The sequence below is a fragment of the Chlorocebus sabaeus genome, chromosome 14, assembly GCF_047675955.1.
Source record: "Chlorocebus sabaeus isolate Y175 chromosome 14, mChlSab1.0.hap1, whole genome shotgun sequence".
Taxonomy (NCBI): domain Eukaryota; kingdom Metazoa; phylum Chordata; class Mammalia; order Primates; family Cercopithecidae; genus Chlorocebus; species Chlorocebus sabaeus.
In genome coordinates this window covers 100,578,280-100,602,440 of record NC_132917.1, presented here as the reverse complement: position 1 = coordinate 100,602,440, position 24,161 = coordinate 100,578,280, and the positions used below count along the sequence as shown (strand labels likewise).

The 24,161-nt window shown below is 41.6% G+C and overlaps 1 protein-coding gene across 3 annotated transcripts in view; it reads left to right on the top strand.

Moving 5' to 3' along the window:
• The window catches only part of AFF3 (ALF transcription elongation factor 3), a 620,869-nt gene that overhangs the window by 351,820 nt on the left and 244,888 nt on the right, over positions 1-24,161 (top strand). The window lies entirely within an intron of this gene.

Genomic DNA, 24,161 nt, shown 5'->3' with positions numbered 1-24,161 from the left:
TACTGTAGTCATCTCAGATTTATATTCTGAGCTGCTTTCTAGACTGTAGTGAAGAGAGGGAGCTTTAAACAGAACCTAGAAGTCTCACTGAGTTGAGGGAAAATAGACTCTGAAAAGGCCTAGGCAGCTGGAATTTGCAAGACAGAATACTAAAGTGGAGATACTCAGAGGAAGAGTTCCTGAAATCTGCATAGGGGACCCCTTGAGTCTTTGGCTGAATACTAATCCTTGCATGCATAATATGAAATTCCACAAGGCTATGCAAATAAAAATTGCCATGGAGCTACTAGATGAACAATTCCCAGAACTCACATACAGCAGAGATACATTTAAATTCTCACAAGCCTTAATGGAAAGACCCCGTTAACAACCCAGAGCATTAAGTAGAGATACTAGCTATGTCTTAGTAATACAGCTAAAGTATTTCTAGAATAAAGGGATTGGCTACACCATAACAAAATTTTAAAATAAGCTTTGATACCCAAGTAACCTAATTTCTTGACAGAACAAACTTCATCAATCTCTGAAGAAAGAAAAGAAAAACATTTACCAACATCCAAAATGTTAAGCATCCATTCCAAAATTGTAAGAAAAAGAAGCAGCAAATGTGACCCATAGCAAAAGGAAAATAGACCATGTTCTGGATATAAAATAAATCTCAGTAAATTAGAAGGACTGAAATACAGAATATGTTTTCTGGCCAAAGCAAAATTAATTTAGAAATAAAAGAGATATCTGGAAAATCCCCCAATATGGGGAAATGAAACAGCATAATTTCTAAATCCATGTGTCAAAGAAGAAATCATCAGAGAAATTAGAACAAATATTGACCCTAATGAAGATGTATATGTAAAATGTAGTTAGAGCAGTTCTTCAAGGACATCTTATAGCTTTAAATGTTCGTAACAAAAAAAGAAGAAAGGTTGAGCATCAGGTTCCTTGAGTTTCCACCTTAAGAATCTCAAATACAAAAAGTAAATTAAACCCAAAGGAAGTAGAAGGAAGAAATAATAAAGGTAGGAGCATAACTCATTAAAAATAGAAAATGGAGAAAGATACAGAAAATTTATGACATCTAAAGCTGCTCCTTTGAGAAGATCAATAAAATTAATAAAGTTCTAAGTGCGCTAAACAACAGAAAAGAGAAAACATGAATGATCAATATGAGCAATGAAAGAGAGGACTTCACCACAGATACTGCAAACATTAAAAGAATAAATAAGGGTCTACTGTTAGCAACTAACATTCAACAACTTAGAGGAAATGTACAAATTTATTTAAAGATAAAAATGACCAAATCTACCCCAGAAAAACTAGAATCTGCGTAGTCCTATCTGTGTTAAAGACATTGAATTTGTAATTCCCCCAAATTCCTTGTGTGTTAGACTGTTTCGTGTTGCTGTAAAGGAATGCCCAAGACTGGGAAATTTACAAAGAAAAGATGTTTGTTTGGGCTCAGGGTTCTGCAGGCTATTTAAGAAGGACAGTGCCAGCATTCACCTCTGGCGAGGCCTCGTGAAGCTTTATAGTTGGGATGGAAGGCGAAGCGGGAGCAGGCGTCTCACCCTGAGAGAGAGGGAGCTGGAGAAAAAGGAAGGGCCGTGGTTCTTTTTTTAACATCCAGTTCTTGTGGAAACTAATAGAGCTAGAAACTCACTCATGACCATGGGGAGGGCACCAGGCCATTCATGAGGGATCCGTCCTCACGACCCAAATACGTCTCAGTAGGCCCCACTTCCAACACCGGGGGTCATCGCGTTTCAATGTGAGATTTGAAGGGGACAAATATCCAAACCATATCACCATGATCAGATGCTTTCACTCAAATGTTACCGGTTGAGGAAGAAATATTAACCATGTTCAAAATTATTCAGAAAACAAATGAGGAGGAAACGTGTCCCAGATATGTTTTTCATGAGGCTAATATTAGCCTGATATCAAAACTAGACAAAGAAAATAACAGACTAGTACCTTTCACTAAACTTAGCTAGTTAAATTCAGAAATATATAAGTAAAGTACTCCAGGAATGCCAAGAAGGTTTAACATACAAAAATCAATCAATATAATTTTCCATATTAGCAGAATAAAGGATAAAATTATATGACTATTTCAATTGGTGCAGAAAAAGCATTTGGCAAAATTTAAGATATATATAACTCTGAACAAACTAGGAATATATGGAAACTTCCTCAGCTTGATAAAGGGTATCCACAAAAAGCCTATAGTAGCTTAACTAATGGTAAAGGAACAAATTGCTTTCCTCCTGATAGTAAGGCAAAGATATACTCTTGCCAATTTCATTTTGTTTGGGTTTTTGTTGTTGTTGTTTTGTTTTTTTGTTTGTTTTGTTTAAGACAGGGTGTCACTCTGTCACTCAGGCAGGTTGGAGTGTAGCGACTCAATCACGGTTCACTGTAACTCAAACTCCTGGGCTCAGGAGATCCTCCCACCTCAGCCTTCCAAGTACGCATGCACTGCTAGTGCACCCAGCTAATTTTTTTATATTTTGTAGAGGCGGAGTCTTGTTACCCAGGCTGGTCTTGAACTCCTGGCTTCAAGCGATCCTCCAGCCTCGACCCCAGAGTGCTGTATAATAGTGTCTAGAAAAAGACTCACACAAGTAGTCCATTCTCTTTATTCATGGTATTATGTTTTACAAAGTCATACTGAATTAGCAAATACTGAACCTAGGGAAAATGCCAAGTTAAGTTCCCGTGAGCCTTCGATCACACATGAGCCAATCAATACATAACCTTGATGTATGTTTCTGTTTAAAGACACCTTATTTAACATATGTTGTTGATTCACTAACACTGAATTCACAGCCAACAGCACTATAACCCATGCCCAAATGAAGCATATCTGACGCACTTATTTCCTCCATAACGGTCATCACAATGTTTTTTGCACTTGGGATCACTAGACAGCACTGAGCACGATGCCTGGGGTCTATTTTAAACAGAAAAATTAAAAAAAAAAAAAAAGGAATTGCAAAAAATGTGGCACTAAATATACCACAAAAAGAACAGTCATTTGCAATATGAGAGCTGAGGCAAGAAGATAGCATGTCACCTTTTTCAGCCTTGGCTGGAAACATGCACCGTGGGCCAGTCATGGTTTTCACCATTCTGTGCATATCCATGAATGACCAGGAAAGCACTGTGAGTATGAAATTTGGGGCATCAGTAAACTTCAATGAGGGGGCATATTTGGAAATAAAGAATCCATGAATAATGAAGTTTGACTGTACAGCTGGCCCTCTGTAATTGTGGGTTCCACATTCACAGATTAAATCAACCACAGATCGAAAATGTTCAGGGGCCGGGGAAAGAGTGGTGCGTCTGTCCTGAACAGGCACAGACTTTTTCTTGTCATTATTCCCCGAACAGTGCAATAGAGCAACTATCTACATGGCATTTACATGACATAAAATGCTATAAGTAACGTAGAGATTATTTATTAAGGTATATAGGAGAATTACATGGAAATACACCATTGTATATCATTTTATACAAGCATCCATAGATTTTGGTATCCACAGGGGTCCTAGAACCAATCCCCCAAGGATAGCGAGGGACAACTGTATGTTGCCAACTAATTTTCAACACATTTCCATCTTGAATAAAGGAAAAAAAAAGAGGAACCCCAACCCTTACTGTCCTATCCCCAGGCCAACGTGATCACCGAAGTGCTTGCAGTCCGTATAGCCTAGTTCTACATCACCAGTTCTGGAACATCACCTGCCTAGAATCAAATGGTATATACTCTTCGTGCCTGGCTGCTTTTACTTATCAAACTGGTTTTGAGATTTACTCATGTTTTGTGTACTCGGTCCCTTCTTTCTGTTGCTGAGAAGTGTTCCGTTCTATGGGTATATCATAATTTCTTTTTTTTTTTTTTTTTTTTTTTGTATTTTTTTTTTTAATTTATTTATTATTATTAAACTTCAAGTTGTAGGGTACATGTGCACAACGTGCAGGTTTGCTACATATGTATACTTGTGCCATGTTGGTGTGCTGCACCCATCAACTCGTCATTTACATCAGGTATAACTCCCAATGCAATCCCTCCCCCCTCCCCCCTCCCCATGATAGGCCCCGGTGTGTGATGTTCCCCTTCCCGAGTCCAAGTGATCTCATTGTTCAGTTCCCACCTACGAGTGAGAACATGCGGTGTTTGGTTTTCTGTTCTTGTGATAGTTTGCTAAGAATGATGGTTTCCAGCTGCATCCATGTCCCTACAAAGGACACAAACTCATCCTTTTTTATGGCTGCATAGTATTCCATGGTGTATATGTGCCACATTTTCTTAATCCAATCTGTCACTGATGGACATTTGGGTTGATTCCAAGTCTTTGCTATTGTGAATAGTGCTGCAATAAACATACGTGTGCATGTGTCCTTATAGCAGCATAATTTATAATCCTTTGGGTATATACCCAGTAATGGGATGGCTGGGTCATATGGTACATCTAGTTCTAGATCCTTCAGGAATCGCCATACTGTTTTCCATAATGGTTGAACTAGTTTACAATCCCACCAACAGTGTAAAAGTGTTCCTATTTCTCCACATCCTCTCCAGCACCTGTTGTTTCCTGACTTTTGAATGATCGCCATTCTAACTGGTGTGAGATGGTATCTCATTGTGGTTTTGATTTGCATTTCTCTGATGGCCAGTGATGATGAGCATTTTTTCATGTGTCTGTTGGCTGTATGAATGTCTTCTTTTGAGAAATGTCTGTTCATATCCTTTGCCCAGTTTTGGATGGGGTTGTTTGTTTTTTTCTTGTAAATTTGTTTGAGTTCTTTGTAGGTTCTGGATATTAGCCCTTTGTCAGATGAGTAGATTGCAAAAATTTTCTCCCATTCTGTAGGTTGCCTGCTCACTCTGATGGTAGTTTCTTTTGCTGTGCAGAAGCTCTTTAGTTTGATGAGATCCCATTTGTCAATTTTGGCTTTTGCTGCTGTTGCTTTTGGTGTTTTAGACATGAAGTCTTTGCCCATGCCTATGTCCTGAATGGTACTACCTAGGTTTTCCTCTAGGATTTTTATGGTATTAGGTCTAACATTTAAGTCTCTAATCCATCTTGAATTAATTTTCGTATAAGGAGTAAGGAAAGGATCCAGTTTCAGCTTTCTACTTATGGCTAGCCAGTTTTCCCAGCACCATTTATTAAATAGGGAATCCTTTCCCCATTTCTTGTATCTCTCAGGTTTGTCAAAGATCAGATGGCTGTAGATGTGTGGTATTATTTCTGAGGACTCTGTTCCGTTCCATTGGTCTATATCTCTGTTTTGGTACCAGTACCATGCTGTTTTGGTTACTGTAGCCTTGTAGTATAGTTTGAAGTCAGGTAGCGTGATGCCTCCAGCTTTGTTCTTTTGACTTAGAATTGTCTTGGAGATGCGGGCTCTTTTTTGGTTCCATCATAATTTCTTTATCCATTGCATAATTTCTTTATCCATTGTTTATTTGCCTTGGATATTTCAAGTTTTCGGTTTGGGTTGTTATCGGTAAAGCTACTGTCGTGTGCAAGTTTTCGTGTGGACATGTGTTGTCATTTATCTTGAGTAAATACCCAGAGTATAATCACTGTACATTTATCAGAGTTGTAGATTGTTGTATATTTATCAGGGTTTCTTTGCCTTAGGACTATGGACATTTTAGGCCAGATAATTTTTGGTTGTAGGACTGTCCTATGCACTGTAGGATGTTTAGATACCCCTGGCGTCTAGCCACTTGACGCCACTAGCATCCGCTCTGTTACGGCAACCAAAAATATCTCCAGACATTGCCCCTGTTTGAAACCTGCTATAGAATTCAGTTACTGCAAGAGCAAACTTCTCCATAAAGGAAACATCTTATCCTCAAATGCATAAATACAGCTCAGGGTTCCTTTGCAAGGAGAAGCAAATCTTAGATCTTTCATTCATTCACTCGGAGGTTCTATATAGTGGATTTCATTCAAAAATTGCAAAGCCTTAGGCCCTTTGTGTGTAGATGTTGAAAGCATATGGTAGTTTTATTAATAAATTTTGAGTTGTTTTGTTGTGGGTGCTACTGTCAGGCACTAGTTACCACGTTAGCCCAGTTCCTAGTTGATGTCCTTATAGCACTTACTGTATGGGCTGTTTAGCCAGTTCAAGACTCTGCTGTTACTGTCACATTTCTTTTCTTATCTGTGCTGTATACACATTTTTGGACAAGAAACATTACCTTGCACTATTTTCTAAGGCAGGTTGGTAAATGCTTGAGTAGTCATTTCGTTGGAAGAATTTATCACAGGCAAGAGTTTCACATGGGAACTCAGTATGTATTTTCTGATGAGCAATCACTTTGCATTTATTTTTGCAGGAGCTGCCATCAACAATCTAATTTTAGGTATCATCACCAGGGTCCATGCGTGTGTAATTTTTACTGGATCTACATTCCTTTCATTGTTGAAATTAGTTGAATGATTCTATAATTTGCTTAAAATGCAGAGAAGATCATTTCGTAGCCGTCTTTTAATTCGCAGAGCTTGCGCTTATGCCACTGATGTTTATTTTTCCTGAAAGCCTTTAAAAAGTGTGAGGAGGACTCAGGTCTGTAACTTCCCAGGGAAGCAGCCTCCGAATCCTTGAGGAGCATCACTCCCAGCTTCTCCTGACATGACCTGTTCTTGGTGTGATTGTCAGCAGTTCCAAAATGAACGTCTCTCCTGAGGCCGGAGGCAGGAAGAAGCGGGGCTGCCATCCATGCAGGTTAATCCTGGGGGGATGCAGAGGCCTGGTGGAAGTTCTGGGAGAGGGCAGCCATACTGTCATTCTGGTTCCGTTTTCATGATTTTTAGGCTGTCTAGAAAAGAAGGCAGAACCAGTGGCCCAAATCCTCAACTACTTTTTTTTTTGTTTTTGGGGTTTTTTTGTTTGTTTGTTTTTGGTGACAGGGCCTCACTCTGTTACCTAGTCTGAAGTACAGTGGCGCAGTTAGCTCACTGTAGCCTCGAACTCTTCAACTCAAGCGATCCTCCTGCCCCAGCCTCCCAAGTAGCTATGACTACAGGCATGTACCACTCTGCCCCGCTACCTGCACTGCCATGCCCAGATAATTTTTTGCAGAGACAGGGTCTCGCTGTGTTTCCCAGGCTGGTCTTGAACTCCTGCTCTCAAGTAATCCTCCCAACTTGGCCTCCCAAAGAGTTGGAATTACAGGCATGGCACCGCACCTGGCCAAAAACTTCTTATTAAAATTATGAATGCCAAGCTTTGTATGAAGCATTTCACATGCAGTCATGCATGGTATAACAATATGGATACGTTCTGAGAAATGTGTCGTTAGGCCATTTCATTGTTTTGTGAACATCACACACTAAGATGGTATAGCCTACTGTACACCCAGCTGTATGGTCTGGTCTGTTGCTGCTAGGCCAGAAACCTGCACAGCATGCTACTATACTGAATACTATAGGCAATTGTACCGCAATGATAACTGTATATGTATCTAAACACAAAAGGTAGAGTAAAAATACAGCATAAAAGATTTTTTAAAAATAGTACACTTGTATAGGACCCTTACCACGAAAGGAGCTTGCGGGACTGGAAGTTGCTCTGGGTGAGTCAGTGAGCGAGTGCTGAGTGAATGTGAAGCCCTAGGACATTACTGTACACTACTGTACCCTGTGAACGTAGACTACACTACATTTATTTTTAAAAAACTTTTATTTCTTCAGTAATAAATTAACCTTAGCCTATTCTTACTGTAACCTTTTTCCTTTATAAATTTTGTAAGTTGTGTAACTTTTTGACTCTTTTGTAATAACATTTAGCTTAAGCACAAGTACATTGTACAACTATTCAAAAATAGTTTCTTTACGTCCTGATTCTGTAAGCTTTTTTTATTTTTATTTTATTTTATTTTATTTATTTTATTTTTTTTGAGACAGAGTCTTGCTCTGTCGCCCAGGCTGGAGTGCAGTGGCCGGATCTCAGCTCACTGCAAGCTCCGCCTCCCGGGTTTACACCATTCTCCTGCCTCAGCCTCCCGAGTAGCTGGGACTACAGGCGCCTGCCACCTCGCCTGGCTAGTTTTTTTTTTTTTTTTTTTTTTTTTTTTTTTCTGTATTTTTTTAGTAGAGACGGGGTTTCACCGTGTTAGCCAGGATAGTCTCGATCTCCTGACCTCATGATCCACCCATCTCGTCCTCCCAAAGTGCTGGGATTACAGTCTTGAGCCACGGCGCCCGGCCAAGCTTTTTTTATTAAAAATGCTTTTCTTTTTAAATTTTTTTGGCTAAAATCAAAGACACAGCACATTGATGTAGGCTACACAGGGACAGGATCATCGACATCACCGTCCTCCACCTGCACATCTTGTCCCACTGGGAGGTCTTCAGGGGCGGTAGCATGCATGGAGCTGTCCTCTCCTCTGATAGCAATGCCTTCTTCTGGATACCTCATGAGGAACTGCTTGAAGCTGTTTTACAGTTAACTTTTTTTTAATAAGTAGAAGGAGTGCACTCTAAAGTAATAAAAGTATGGTGGAATGTAGTAAATACATAAATCTGTGACATCATTGTTTATTAGCATTATGAAATAGTATGTACTGTGCATAATGTTGTATGGGCCATACTGTTATATGACTGGCATTGCATTAGGTTTATTTACACCAGCATCACCACAGACACGTGAGTAATTTGTTACACTGTGACATTACAATGACTGCAACGTCACTAGGTGATAGGACGTCCCCTCCGTTATAATCTTCCAGGACCGCCCTCATATATGCAGTCTGTCATTAACCAACATGTCGCCAAGTAGTGTGTGACTATTCATTATCTAATTTCATATATGTCGTCTAGTTCTGAGAAGTATCATAACAACTTTAAGAGGCATTTGCTGATAAGGAAGCAGACTCCAAGGGTGGCCAGCCCCTGATCTCAGAGCTGGTATACAGCTGAGCAGAGGCAGAACCGAGCCTCTCAGCAAACTCCAGGCTCCAAGGTTGTTTGTTTGTTTGTTTGTTTGTTTGTTTTCTTTTCCCTGCTCAGCCAAAACTGTCTTCATCCAAATTGGAAACCCAGCCTAGCCTAAGATCTCCGGTCAGAAGTAGGTAGACTTTCAGACCAGCAGCCCCAGCTCAGACGTCTGCAGGATGTACATCATCGGGAATTCGTGATTAAGTGGCTAAATGATTTGTTTCTAAAACAGAGATGTACGCCGTCTGTGGCAAGGGGTGGGAGCAGGGCAAGAGCTGGGCAGGGGGCACATCGCCTTAAAGCCTCATGCACCGAAGAGCCAAACCGTGAGGCTTTCTCAGAAAGCAGAGTACAGCGCTGCACACTGCAGGGGTGGTGGCGCAGGTGTGGAACCCTGTCTTGATGCCAAACCTGGGGGTCACAGCTATCCAAAGGCAGCCTCCAGAAAACAGCTTGAATGTTTCTGCTTGTTTTCTCCCATCTATGCCACAGCCTGGCAGTCACTGGCCTCTGATTTAAAGAGTCGAGTTTGCGGGTGGTTTGCTAATTATGACCCAACGAGCACTTGTGGCTTCAGTTGGAGTGAGTGGGGTGTGAGCCAGCACACAGCCGTGGCCTCCCGCTGCCATCTGTGATTTAGAGCAAAATCTTTGGGAGAAGTATAACTGCCTGAATTACTGCTCTTTTATATGTTTTTAAATGAGAATGTAAAGGCCAAGGGCATTTTTGCCCATTTAATACTATTAAATCCATCATTAAATCTCTCGCTGAACACTGGCTGATTTTAATGATGCCCTCAAGTACCGATCCTGGTGCTTGACTGTGTTAATATTGTTGTATATATAGATACAATAAATAATGCTTAGCTAAGATGCTATGAGAAGCATCGCTGCATGTATCAATAAAAATAGTTGCACTAATGAGACCAAGTGTCAGGAACAGATGGTGTGGCAGGAATTCAGCCATCGCAGCTAAAGTTTGGGAAAGGACAGAACTCCATGGCACATTGAATCCATCACTAAAACCAGCCCGAATCCTCTAAATATTTTACAGCACGCTGGCATAAAAGGATTAGTTTGAAGTTACGGTTTATTTTTTTTTTTACTATGCAACTTTATAGCACGATGGCATAAAACCCACAAATGTTTTTCAGTATCTGTTGTATTTACTGGCCCCCACACCCCTGATTTCTGGGCAGAGTCACAATTATCAGCCTTCTCCTTACTGCATTGTGCTGTCATACGTGCATTATTACCATATAAGATCAAGAAGTAAAAGGTGGAAAATCTTGATTTTTTTTAAACATTTGTTGCTTTGAAGGTGAACTTTATCTGAACATTCAATATTCTACCTTTTGCTTTATGGCCATGTTAATCTTTAATCATTGCAGTAGCCACAACTGACATTTACAGATGTGCACTGACCTAGTGTGTGCTGATTGATGGTGGCTTCAGTGCCAGTATCTCATGAAGCCTCACATTGGCCTCATGAGTCAAATACCGTTATCAATCTCCGATCCCCATTTACAGATGAGGAAACTGAGCCTGAGAGATTAAACAACTTTCCCAAGAGTACAGAGAAGAAATGGCAGTCAGAGTAAAAAGCCCAAACCCTTCATCTCCCTACTGTGCTTTTGCAGAAAGCACCTGTAATTGTGCGAGATTTGAGAGTCCGCATTCAATGAACAGCCATGGGGCATCAGGCAGAGACTGTGTCAATGGGGAACAGGCACTAAGTGAATTCAAGTTCTTCTTAAAGCACTTTGGGAGGAGGTAGGCAGATCACTTGAGGTCAGGAGTTCAAGACCATCCTGGCTAACACGGTGAAACCCCATCTCTACCAAAAATTCAAAAAATTAGCTGGGCGTGTTGACACGTGCCTGTAATCCCAGCTACTCAGGAGACTGAGGCAGGAGAATCGCTTGAACCTGGAGGCTGAGGTTGCCGTGAGCTGAGATCGTGCCACTGCACTCCAGCCTGGGTGACAGGGCATGACTATCTAAAAATAAAATAAAAAATCATTTTAAGGTTCATGCGGATTCAAACTCTCAGAATTTCTTGAGTGTATGTGAAGAGTAGGAAGTTTTCTGAAGAGTTCTAAACTCTTCCACATATTCAGTGGAAGGAGACAGCAGAAAAGCCTTTTATCTACAACAGTTTTTAGAACTTTTAAGTTAAAGAAACCTGAGGGGAAATAAAAATGTCCCCCTTTTATTGCCCATGTAGAACCTCTGATGAGAGTCCATTGTAAAAAGAGAAGAGGAATAAGGAGAGAGTAAAGTTTTATTATTTCTAAGCTAATCTTCCTGTCTCTGGTAGTTGTAACCTTTACAGGTAATTTTTGCAGATTTGGATATAATTTTCTAACTAACGCTGTCCTTATAAAGGCAGGTGGAATCCAGTTCTGTGCTATTACTTTAAATTTGGAAATGGCCATTTAATGTGAGTGTGGCAGTAAGGTATAGCATAAATTTTCATTTGTTGTGGACTGCATGACTGTAATTTTCGATTTCACTCACTTTCTGTTATAGAGGTCCACGTAGATTAGAACTTGGAATGGCTTTGCCAGAGTTCAATTCGGAACAGACAAGCCAATTCAGGCTGACCTGCAGGAACTGGAACTCACTGTCCTGCTCTTACCACACCTGCATCCTCTCCTGGCTGCCGGGACACAAGCAGGGATGTAAAGGAGGATAAGTGACTAAAACCTCAGAGTGCGCAACAGCACGGCTGTGTGCAAACACTCAGCAACATGCAACGGTTTAAATAAACAACAGTCAGGATAATTGAAGAGCTGGAGTGAAGGAGTGAGGAAACACACTAGCCAAGGTAGCAAACACACATTTGCAAAGAGGAAGCCGAACACAGCCTCCTGATCAGGTTATCATGAGTTTTTAAATCCTAGTAACTTAAAATGTACTCACCTCAAGATCAGCCTGTAGAGATCACCTAAAAGGTATGGACCGAATGATAGGACAATACAGTCACATTTGGTGTATACTTATTAATACTTCAGATCCTGACATAAAAAGTGGCTGAGAGAAAGGACGTCCACATTATTCAGTAGAACAAAATTGCTCTTGCAGTGAAATGCCTGATAGAGCTTGTTCTCTCAAATGCCGATAGCCTAAGATCTTAAAGTTGAGAAACAGAATGTCTTAATACTGCACAAAGCTTTATGTCATTCAAATATCATACTAGCATGTAAGGTGAACTTGCATACTTCACTGACCTATGCACTTTTATTTGCCATCCTGTCACCCTTTGCTCTGAGCTTGTTTCAGGCCTCTAGAGGGGCTAACTCCCGGGCCTTGTATCTTTCATTTCCTTTCTTTTTTTTTTTTTTTTTTTTTTTTTTTTTTTTTTTTTTTTTTTTGAGACGGAGTCTCGCTCTGTTGCCCGGGCTGGAGTACAGTGGCCGGATCTCAGCTTGCTGCAAGCTCCGCCTCCCGGGTTTACGCCATTCTCCAGCCTCAGCCTCCCGAGTAGCTGGGACTACAGGTGCCCACCACCTCGCCCGGCTAGTTTTTTGTATTTTTTAGTAGAGACAGGGTTTCACCGTGTTAGCCAGGACAGTCTCGATCTCCTGACCTCGTGATCCGCCCGTCTCGGCCTCCCAAAGTGCTGGGATTACAGGCTTGAGCCACCACGCCCGGCCTCATTTCCTTTCTGTGCTGTGCAGCACAGGCGCTTTGTGAGACTGCCTGTGCTCTATCATATTTAGAGCCTGCGGGGGTTTGGCAGGATAGTACTACACTGAAATATACACACATGCCCCGTAACAACCCAAAGAATGCCTCCAGACCATCCACGAGGGTGCTGAAAATGGCAGACCTGTGGAGACTCACCCAAACCTTGTTTCTAGACGAGAAACGATCAGAGAGGACAAAGTTCTGGTAACTGGGCTGTCTGGGCTTGGTTCTGATTGACAGATGCTGTATCCTGATTCCCTGAGGGGCTTTGGGGCTTAACCCCCTGCTAATCACTTATGCTAGAGCCGCTGGCAAGGTAAATCGAAGACTGGCTTCTCAGCAAGGCATCTGCGGAGGTTACCTTAGTGTTTTCTTTGAATGCTTTTCAGAAACACCTGGGTGTGCTTAAAAAGTAACTTTTTGATCAGAGAGAGTTAAGGCAGCTTCAAAAAGTACTTGGGGTGGGCAACATATAATTGATGAAATACAATATCTATGTTTAGCACATAGTGGGTGCTGAAAGGGTGTGTTGATTTACCACCCAAGTCAGGTATGGGAGACCCTCTTGAATCTCTTTCCCTTTCCAGGGGGGCCCTGTCATGTACCAGAGCAAGTATAAAATGTTTTAGAAAAGTGGATGGATATATACCTTCAGGATGGTCTCTCGACCCTCCTTTCGTTTTCTGGAAGTTTCTGCAAATGACAGCTTCCACATCACAAATTCTAGAAAGACAGCTCTGGATTCCAGAAAAGCAGTCAGGCTAAATGATTGGCTACAGATGGTTTGAGCAAAGATATGGTTTGGTTGATAAAAGAACACGTATTTCGTCAGTGGCCAGCATGGCTTAGTCCTCAGGACAGTGTGAGGCAGAAGTGAATCCTCCTGTGCCGTGTATTCCTCTGCTCTCACAGGGCATCTTTCTTCTCATGAGAGAGGCCAGAGTTCCTGAGATGGATGAGTTCCCTCACACTGCAGCAGCACAGCCACTGGTACCCAAATACAGAATTTACATTTACACCCTCTCCTTTGCATTGTCTACCCAGCGTCCCCAGACACTGACAATGCGTGAGCCCCTCGGGACAGGCAGGCTCTAGAAGAGGAGGTGGTGTGCAACAGCTTTTCAGAATCTCCGCAGTTGGAACCCCTCAAGTTTGGAGGAGGATTTTAAAGGGGACTTGAGAAGTAGGGGTTGGCAGTGCATGGCAATCGTCAAACTTTGAGATAGAGCAAAAGCTTTATTACCGTTTCAAAGTTGGGTACATAGTGAGGCTTTCTCATTTACTCCTCTGCTCATTGTCTGTTTTCCTGTCAATAATGGATTTTATCTACCACTATCCTCTGCCAAAGATAGGCCAAGGAAAGATAAGGCCAGCCTGGGCGCCAGGTACCAAGCAGCCATTCACTGTCTTTAATCCCCCGTAAAATTCTCAGAAGCCCTAGGAACTTTTCTAGAACAGCAAGGCAAGACAGACCTTTTGGATGTTTAAAACTATTTGTTTGGAAAATATTTGTGCTTAAGAAAACAGATCCTCTACACACTCATGCGCCAAAGTAAGAATTTATGTCTTTTTTGCTTCTGGATATCTGAATGCCATTCGTTTAAAATATTTTGTGTGTTATTGTGGGTTTGAGAACCCTAATGTTACCTGCAGAAGTCTTGTGTCTGAGTTTGCCACGAACACTGCGTTTGTACGTGTGTTGGGATGGAGATGTTCAATCACAAACCTAATTACCAGTAAAAATGGTCAAATATCAGAAGAGAGGCCTGAGCCTTTGATGTTAAACTCAAAGTAAAGCATAGAAGGAGTTGAGCAAATGCTTTTTGACTGGCTCTCTTGAGAACCAGTGTTGCAGGTCAAAGTTGACAAAAGTTTCAGAAGCAGTTTCAGATGGAACGCCATGGAAAAGCTTTGCAGGACCCTGGAAGGCCCCTCTTCCTATGGCGGCAGCACAGCTCAGGCAGTGTGTCCTGCAAATGTTCACTGGGGACTTTGTACTGTCTTTTAAAAGTTTAACTCTGACCTTGTGCTTTCTGAGTTCTGTTCCTTCTACTCTCTCATGCTGGCAGAATTAGTGCCTTAAAAAAATACCAGAAAGGGAATCCTGCTTCTTTATTTTATAATGTTCGCTAGCATTTACAGATGTTTGGGCCAAAGGGCTTTCGGTAATGTCTACACTTAAGCCTTTCAGATGCACTGTGTTAACAGTTATTACAATGTGGGGACCCCAACTCCAAAAGAAAACTGTCTTCATGCCCAAGGGGAAATGGAAGATCAAAGCATTGGCCTGAGTGTAAAGAAGACATGTAAAGAAAAAGAAAAAAAACCCTTTCAGGTTTCTGAGGCAATCGTTTTTAGTGTGTGTGTGTTCATTTATTTGAACTGAAGTTCCCCAGATAATAAAGTTCTACGTAAGCTTGAATGTCACACAGGCTAGCGTATTCACCCCAGCATTTCCCTCACCTCGTATCATTCCCAACTTACAGAAAATAGAATTATAAGATTTTTTTCTCTTTATTTGGATTTCTGTTAAGTTTAAATCACTCTTTCTAATATTTTGCTATACTTAATCTAGTAACAAATGCAAATGCCCTTGTGCTATAATATGTATTTACCCACATCTTGGTTTCTTCTTTTATTTCATTCATTCATGCATTTATTCATTGAGCAAATGTGTTTGGTGCCTCTACTGTGTGCCAGCATCATCTTCTAGACCCCAAAACGAGCCGGCAAACATTTTCTGGAAAGGACCAAATGGTCAACATTTTAGGCTTTGAGGGCCATTCAGTCTCTGATGTGACTACTCAGTTATACCTTTGTAGCACAGAAGCACCCATGGATAACAGTAGTGAATGAAGTGGTATGGCTGTGTTCCAGTAAAACATAATTTAAAATAATGTGGCAGGCCAGTTTGGCCTGGCAACCATTGTTTTGCTGACCCAGTCCTAAGATATAGCAGTGAACAAACAGAGAAGGTTTCCTTTTCTCATGATGTTTACATGTTAGTGACGGGAGACAAGAAACAGATAAACCAATAAATGTATAAATATTAGGCAGTGATAAGTGCTAAGAAGGAAAATAAGGCAAAGTGAGGCAATAGAGAATGAGTGGGCTGGTATTGTGTAAGAAAGGGCAGACAGGGAGGCCCTCTCTGCTGAAGTCGTGGTTGAGCAGAGACCTATCAAGTAAGGAAGGGAGTGGCATTGCTGTCATGGAGGAGGGTGGACAGGCCAAGGGAACAGCAGGTGCAAAGATCCTGAGGCAGGCACCTGTTTGGTTTGTTTGGAGAAAATCATTGTAACTAAACTACAGTAAGTAAGGGGAGAATGATGAGAACTGAGTCATGGAGGGAACCAGGGCGAGATCCAAGAACTTTGGGTTTCATTCTCCATAAGATAGGAAGATATCATTCTTCGTAAGACAGGAAGTCACATCAGCAGAAGACTGACATGATCTGTTTGTGTTTAAATGATCCCACTGGCTGCTATAGGGAGAAGAGTCTTGTCAGGGAACAAGGGTGGAAGCAAGAGACCTCAGGAAAGTCAAATGAGAGATGACAGTGGCGTATACTAAGGTGGCAGCCTTGGAGGTCGCAAGTGACTAGATCCAGGACACATTTTGAGGTTTGAGCTGTCAGGATTCACTAATATATTGCATGCTTAGGGTGAAAGAAAGAGAGAAGTCAAGATGAGTCCAGGGTTTGGATCTGAGCAGCTGGAAGAATGAAGTTGCCATTCACTAAGATGGGGAAGAGGATGGAAAAAGCAGGTTTGTGGTGGAACTCAAGAGTTCGGTTTTATATGTGTTAACTTAGGGTTCTATTCAGGTATCAGAGTGGAGGTAGCTGGGAAGCAGTTAGATGCACAAGCTTGGCATTCAGGCGAAAGGTATAGTTCGGCAGGGTGAACGTGGCCAGGATGAGATCATCCAGAACGTAAGTATACCTGGAAAACAGAAGCGATTGTAGAGCCAAACCCTGGGTTGCACAGTCATATAAAAATCAGGAAGGTGAGAAGGATCTTACAAAGGAACCTGGGAAGGAGAAGCTAAGAGTGGATATTTTGATGGCCAGGAGGAAAGTGATCCATTGAGGAGAGAATTATTTACTCAAACAGAGCGCTGAGAGGTTCCGTAGGCGGGAAACTGAGAATGAGCCTCAGGAATGGCAGACTGGCATCAGCGCGAAGCACAGACTGGAATCGGGACAGGGAGTTTAGACGGAGAGTTTTGCTATAAAGAGGAGCGGAGAAATGGGATGGTTGCTCTAGTCTGCTGTGAGGTCAAGGGAGGGTGTTTGGAGATGGGAGGTAAGTCCTGCTCTTCCTACAGTGATCAGAATGACCCACAGAAAGGGATTATGAACAGATGCTCATTAAACACTTCGGTGACTTCCGTGGCCCTTCAGATGCTGGGATTCCAGTTTTGAATGAGACATGTTCTTTATCTTTTCTTATAATGATCCTGCAGCTATCTTTTCAGTGTAACTATAACACTCTGTCTGTGCATGTGACTATTTAGACCGGAAATGAGAAGACCTGAATCCGGGTCCTGGCTCTGCCGTTTGCCAATGTTGTATCCTTGGAGAAGTTTCTGAGCTTTTGTTTCTTTACTTGTGAAATGAAGACTAATAATAACAACTGTGTGCTCAGAAACAGAAAATCAAATACCACATGTTCTCACTTACAAGTGGAAGCTAATCAACGGGTACACACGGACATACAAAGCGGAATAATAGACCATGAAAGGTGGGAGGGTGGGAGGGGAATGAGGGCTGAAAAACTACCTACTGAGTACAGTGTTTATGCTTCGGGTGATGGGTTCACTAAAAGCCCAGACTTCACCACTACCCAGCGTATGCTTGTAAGAAACCTACACTTGTACCCCCTAAATACACAAAAATACATAACTGACTAATAAGAATAATAACTGTGTGGTCACTTACCCAGGGTTTTTTGTTTGTGAAAATTCCCTGAAAAATGTGAATCACCGCATAGGTATGTAATATTATGAGCGTATTTATCATCATCTTCTTGTTTTGAGAATTTATTTCTTCGGGATTTATGCCAGGAATTCAAAGTTGATTTTATATATTGAAATTAATATAACATACTCTAACTATAAATAAATGATAACAGCCATATGGCCATCTCAATAGGTACAGAAAAAGCATTTGACAAAATCCCAACACCCGTCCATGATAAAAACACGCAACAAACCAGCAAGAGAGGCAGCCCTCCTCTAGCTAGAATAGATACCCATGGAAAACCCACAGCTAACATAATGTTTAATGATAAAAGAGCAAATGCTTTCCCCCTAAGATCAGGAGCTAGACAAAGGTGTCTGCTCACTACTTGCAGTCATGTTATCCTGGAAGTACTAGCCAGAGCAATTAGGCAAGAAAAGAAAAGGCATCCAAATTGGAAAGGAAGAAGTAAAACTATCTCTAATACACAGATAACATTATCTTCTATATAGAAAACCCTGAAGAGCCACCCCCACCACACAAACACAATCATAGGTAATAAAAAAAGTTTGGCAAAGTTGCAGAATACAAGATCAATATACAAAAATCAGTTTTATTTCTATATACTAGCAATGAGCAATTCAAAAAATGAAATTAAGGAAATTTCATTTACCATAGCATCAAAAGGATAAAACACTTAGCAATAAAGTTAACCAAGAAAGTGCAATACTTATACACTGACAACTATAAAACATTGTTGAAAGAAATTAAAACTTTAAAAAGTGGGAAAATGTTCTATGTTCATGGATAGGAAGACTTAATATTCTTAAGTTAGATTCTCAGACCAATGACATATAGATCACATTGATAATCACATGAATGAAAGAACATCTAGAGATGGGAGTGGGGAGAGACAGGCTGGCAAGCATTGTCCCCGCCAGTTACGGTGGGAGTGGGGTGGCATCCTGCTGGTATGGTTATGCGTGAATACATCTATTGCTTTCTATGTGTGCTGTTCATCCCCTCTGTTTCTGCCTTTCTGAGGCACCTTGCGTCATCCCTTCCTTGTGTCAGTTGTACATTCCTTCATGTTCTGAACAAATATTGTTGAGCTTCACCCAGTGCCAGGTACTGTGTAAACTGCTGGGGAAAGCCACAGACCTGAAGGAGGTAAGAGATGAGAAGGAGGAGGAGGAGGAGACCAGAGGAAGACGGAGGGAGAAGGGTGTTCCGGGCAGACGGAGCTCCAGGCAGGATCCAGAAGGGATGCAATGTGCAGGAGTCACTCTGGCTTCGGTGCTTCCAAGACTGCTCTGCCTTCTGGCTCTCAGGCCTGGAACAAGCCGACCGAAACCTGTCTTTGTGGCACAGTCAGACCTGGAGGAGCCCAGCCATATGGACATGCACACTGCCCATTTGAACTGGCAGTGCTGAAACTAATTTTTGCAGTTTTTTTGCTTTTGCTTTTTTTAACGACCCCAGGGCCTGCTTCAGTAATGCTGTGCAAACGGAGCCTGCGCTCCCAGGGCCAGAGTGTACAGGACACAGCCTGTGACACATCTACTCTGTGGGGCTACTGGGAGCTGGTAGAAGGCAGCCAACTTGTTTGTGTGCGTGAAGACATGGCCTACAGGTAGCTTGCCTGACCGAGACCAGCTCTTCAGAGCATTTTCATAGAGGCAGAAAGCAAAGGAACTAGTTGGAAAACCTACCAGATGTTGGAGGCGAAGCGCTAGCAATCCTTACCTGAGATATTTGAAAGGGTTATGAATGAAGAGCCTTGTACATAACATCTATTAGAGAAGCTTACCAGGGCAGGCAGATGGGAATGCTTAACCCAACCCAAGTAAGGACACAATTATCCAGTGCAATATACTCCTTTGAGAAAAGCCCAAGGACCACTCCCCATGACTCAGGCATCTGAGCCCTGGGATGCAGCAGCATTCAGTCTGTAGATGCCCAGGGTCTAGGGATTCAGGACTCTGAACATGCGCCCTTCAGAGTGGCACCAGCCACTGTCTGGTATCAACTGTCTTTAAAGCCCAGCAGGAAGGACCTGGAGTCAAGTAGGATCAAGCAAACATTTTGGAAAAATTGAAGGTTTCCTCTGTGCAGAAAGAACTGTGGTCTCCTAGTGGCACTCTCCCAGGATGCTCCTGGAAAGAAATCAGGTAAATGAGAGGACCTGGGTAGGACTTAGCATGGAGACTTACAGGTATGAAGTTCTCGGAAGATGCTCACACCCTGCCTGCTTTGTGTGGCACTGGCTACTGCCACTCACAGCGGGCTCTGACTTTGCTCAATTCTGAGCATCACCTCCCATCCCTTATTTGGAATTTGCCACACATAACTGAGGGACTGTTGTGCTTTTACATATGTACGTTTGTAGATTCCTATCTCCCCAGCTGCCCTGTAAGCTTCTTTAGAGCAGGGCCCATGCTTCCAATTTTCTGTGCCCCTTGACATGCTCAGCCCAGTGCCCCGCACAAACCCTTCATCAACTCATGTAGACAGTGATCCTGGTGCCGATGATGGTCTGATTTTCTACCTTATGCAGGCTGCTGTCAGATGCCTCAGAGCTGAGCCCTTACAAATTTTGGCTGGAGTCTACCATGGAGCCCCAGATGGAGCTATTTGTTGTGCAGACAGGAATAATAAAAGATGATTTTAGCAGTTTTTTTTGTGGTTGTACCAACAGCCCTTCATCTGAGAGCCTGGAGCCCACTGCCGGAATGGTAGAAATAGCTTGCTTCCTCATGCCAGTTCCCTCTCCATTGTAATTAGGAAGTTGGCTTGTTTGAAATATAATTTCACAGGTGCAGGATTCATCCTCGACAGGTGATTATGTTTTGATTTTTATCATCACGTGTAAAACAGAGTGGGGAAAGAATTCAGACCATAAAGCATATTCCACTCCAAATGAGATATTAGTGTTAAAAATTCTTCAGTGTTGCTAAATATTTACCCAATACAGCGTTTCTACCTTCTGCCAACCTGAAGCATTTTCTTGGCAAATGTGCCTCCTCTGGAACTTTGGAAGTCTTTCTGCATTGCTCCTCTGACTACAGAAACACGACCATCTGTCTGTGCTAGGTAAACAAACTGACCCCTACTCTTCTGTGGTTTTTAAACCTTTGTTTTCATTTCTTGAAATTTGCCCAAAATAATTTTGACTCTGCTGCTGGTTCTTTGTTAGGAGCCAAAGAGACACAATTAGAAGGAACTCCAGGAACATTGAGTGCATTCGTTTTCTCCCCGGTGCTATTTGAAACCCCTCTGAGAGTTGTATTTGAAAAGTTCCCCACGCTTTCCTTCCTCCTGAGAGACAGTCATGCATTTTCACATGTCTCCTACTGTTGTATTATTTTATCATTCTACTGTAGAAGCTTGGTATTTTTAAAGCATCGGGTTTATTTTAAAGTTTATATTTGCCCAGAACTAAACTAGTGTTCTACCACAACCGGGTCACTGGGCATTGACTTGTTTCCTTCGATGTGCTAGTTGCTCGATTCATTTTTAAAAAGAAGTATTCGTGTTTGGGAGTATTTTTAGTGCATTCAAGGAGCTCCTGTCCTTGGAAATAGTCATCCTGAGAATCTAAATACTCATTCTAATGATGTTGTCATCTTTCAAGAATTCCTATAATGACTTTTTTTTTTTTTCTTGAGAGCAAGAAGGATGAGCCATGAGGAATGGCATCCTGAGTTGGGTTTTTTTTTTTCTTCCAACTTTTAAGTTCTGGGGTACATGTGCAGGATATGCAAGTTTGTTACATAGGTAAATATGTGCCGTGGTGGTTTGCTGCACCTATCAGCCCATCACCCAGGTATTAAACTCAGTACCTATTAGCTATTCTTCCTGATTTTTTCCCTCCTCCCACCTCCTCCCTCCCTCTTAACAGGCTCCAGTGTGCGTTTTTCCCACACATATGTCCATGTGTTCTCATCATCTAGCTCCCACTTATAAGTGAGAATGTGCAGTATTTGGTTTTCTGTTCCTGTGTTAGTTTGCTAAGGATGAAGGCCTCCAGCTCCATCCGTGTCCCTGCAAAGGATGTGATCTCATTCTTTTTTATGGCTGCATAGTGTTCTGTGGTGTATATGTACCACATTTCCTTTATCCAGTCTATCATTGATGGGCATTTAGGTTGATCCCATGTCTTTGCTATTGCTAATAGTGCTGCAGTGCACAAACACGTGCATGTGTCCTTTATAATAGAACAATTTCTATTCCTTTGGGTAATACCCAGTAATGGGATTGCTGGGTCAAATGGTATTTCTACCTCTAGGTCTTTAAGGAATTGCCGCACTGTCTTCCACAATGGTTGAATTTACACTCCCACCAACAGTGTGAAAGCATTCCTTCTTCTCCGCAACATTGCCAGATGTTGTTTTTTGACTTTTTATTAATAGCCATTCTGACTGGTGTGAGACAGTATCTCATTGTGGTTTTGATTTCTATTTCTCTAATGATCAATGATGTTGAGCTTTTTTCATGTGTTTGTTGGCTGCGTGTATGTCTTTAGAGAAGTGTCTGTTCGTGTCCTTTGCCCACTTGTTCATGGAGCTGTTTATTTTTTTCTTGTAAATTTGTTTAAGTTCCTTATAGATGCTGGATGTTAAACCTTTGTCAGAGGTATAGATTGCAAAAATTTTCTCCCATTCTGTAATTTGTCTGTTTACTCTGTTGGTACTTTCTTTTGCTGTGCAGAAGCTTTTTAGTTTAATTAGATCCCATTTGTCCATTTTTGCTTTTGTTGCAATTGCTTTTGGCATCTTTGTCATGAAATTTTTGCTCATGCCTATGTCCTGAATGGTATTGCCTAGGTTTTTTCTAGAGCTTTTTTAGTTTTGGGTTTTACATTTAAGTCTTTAATCCATCATGAGTTGATTTTTTGTATATGGTGTAAGGAAGGGGTCTGGTTTCAGTTTTCTATATATTGTTAATCAGTTCTCTCAGCACCATTTATTTTTATTTTATTTTATTTTATTTTATTTTGTTTTATTTTATTTTATTTTATTTTTTGAGACAGAGTGTCGCTCTGTCGTCCAGGCTGGAGTGCAGTGGGGGGATCTTGGCTCACTGCAAGCTCTGCCTCCCGGGTTCACGCCATTCTCCTGCCTCAGCCTCCCGAGTAGCTGGGACTACAGGCACCCGCCACCACGCCCAGCTAATTTTTTGTGTTTTTAGTAGAGATGGGGTTTCATTCTTTGTATTTTTATTAGAGACGGGGTTTCACCATGTTAGCCAGGATGGTCTCGATCTGCTGACCTCATGATCCACCTGCCTTGGCCTCCCAAAGTGCTGGGATTACACGCCCGGCCTCAGCACCATTTATTAAATAGGGAATCCTTTCTCCATTGCTTGTTTTTATCAGATTTCTCAAAGATCAGATGACTGTAGGTGTGTGGTCTTATTTCTGGGTTTCCTATTCTGTTCCATTGGTCTGTATGTCTGGTCTTGTACCAGTACCATGCTGTTTTGGTTACTGTAGCCTTCTAGTATAGTTTGAAGTTGGGTGGTGTGATGCCTCCGGCTTTATTCTTTTTGCTTAGGATTAGGATTGCCTTGGCTATTCGGGCTCTTTTTTGGTTCCGTATGAATTTTAAAATAGTTTTTTCTAATTCTGTGAAGAATGTCAGTGGTAATTTAATGGGAATAGCATTGAATCTATAAATTGCTTTGGGCAGTGTGGCCATTTTCATGATATTGATTCTTCCTGGGCATGAGCATGGAATGTTTTTCAATTTGTTTGTGTCATCTCTGATTTCTTTGAGCAGTGGTTTGTAGTTCTTCTTGAAGAGATCCTCCACTTCCCCTGTTAGCGATATTCCTAGGTATTTTATTCTCTTTGTGGCAGTTGTGAATGGGAATTCCTTCATGATTTGGCTCTCAGCTTGCCTGTTGTTGGTGTATAGAAATCCTTGTGATTTCTGCACATTGATTTTATATCCTGAGATTTTGCTGAAGATGCTTATCAGCTTAAGAAGCTTTTGGGCTGAGATGATGGGGTTTTCTAGATATAGGATCATGTCATCTGCAAACAAAGATAATTTGACTTCCTCTCTTCCTATTTGAATACCCTTTATTTCTTTCTCTTGTCTGATTGCCCTGGCCAGAACTTCCGATACTATGTTGAATAGGACTGACTTTTGATCAGTTTTGATCCAGAACTGCTCTCACTAGCTTCATCAGCCACTTCAGTTAAGGCTTGGCACTGAGTGACTTTTGTCTCTTTGTTAATTCATATCCACTCTTAACTCTGAGATTCCCCACCCCCATCACACCAACCTGCACCCCCACCACCCCAACCCCAGAAATTGACGTAGCACAGTTCCCAAAGAAGAACTCAAAAAACATTTGAGCACTCCAGGCATTTTAGGAATAAAAGACTCACCTGCCTAGATGACAGCTTTGTAGCAACAACAACAAAAAACTATATGAATTTACGTTATAGGAGGTAGTTTAAGAATCAGTCTCGTCTTATCCTACCTCACAAGCTAAGTAACCATTTGCTCATTTTGTAATTCTTTAATGAGCACCTGGCTAA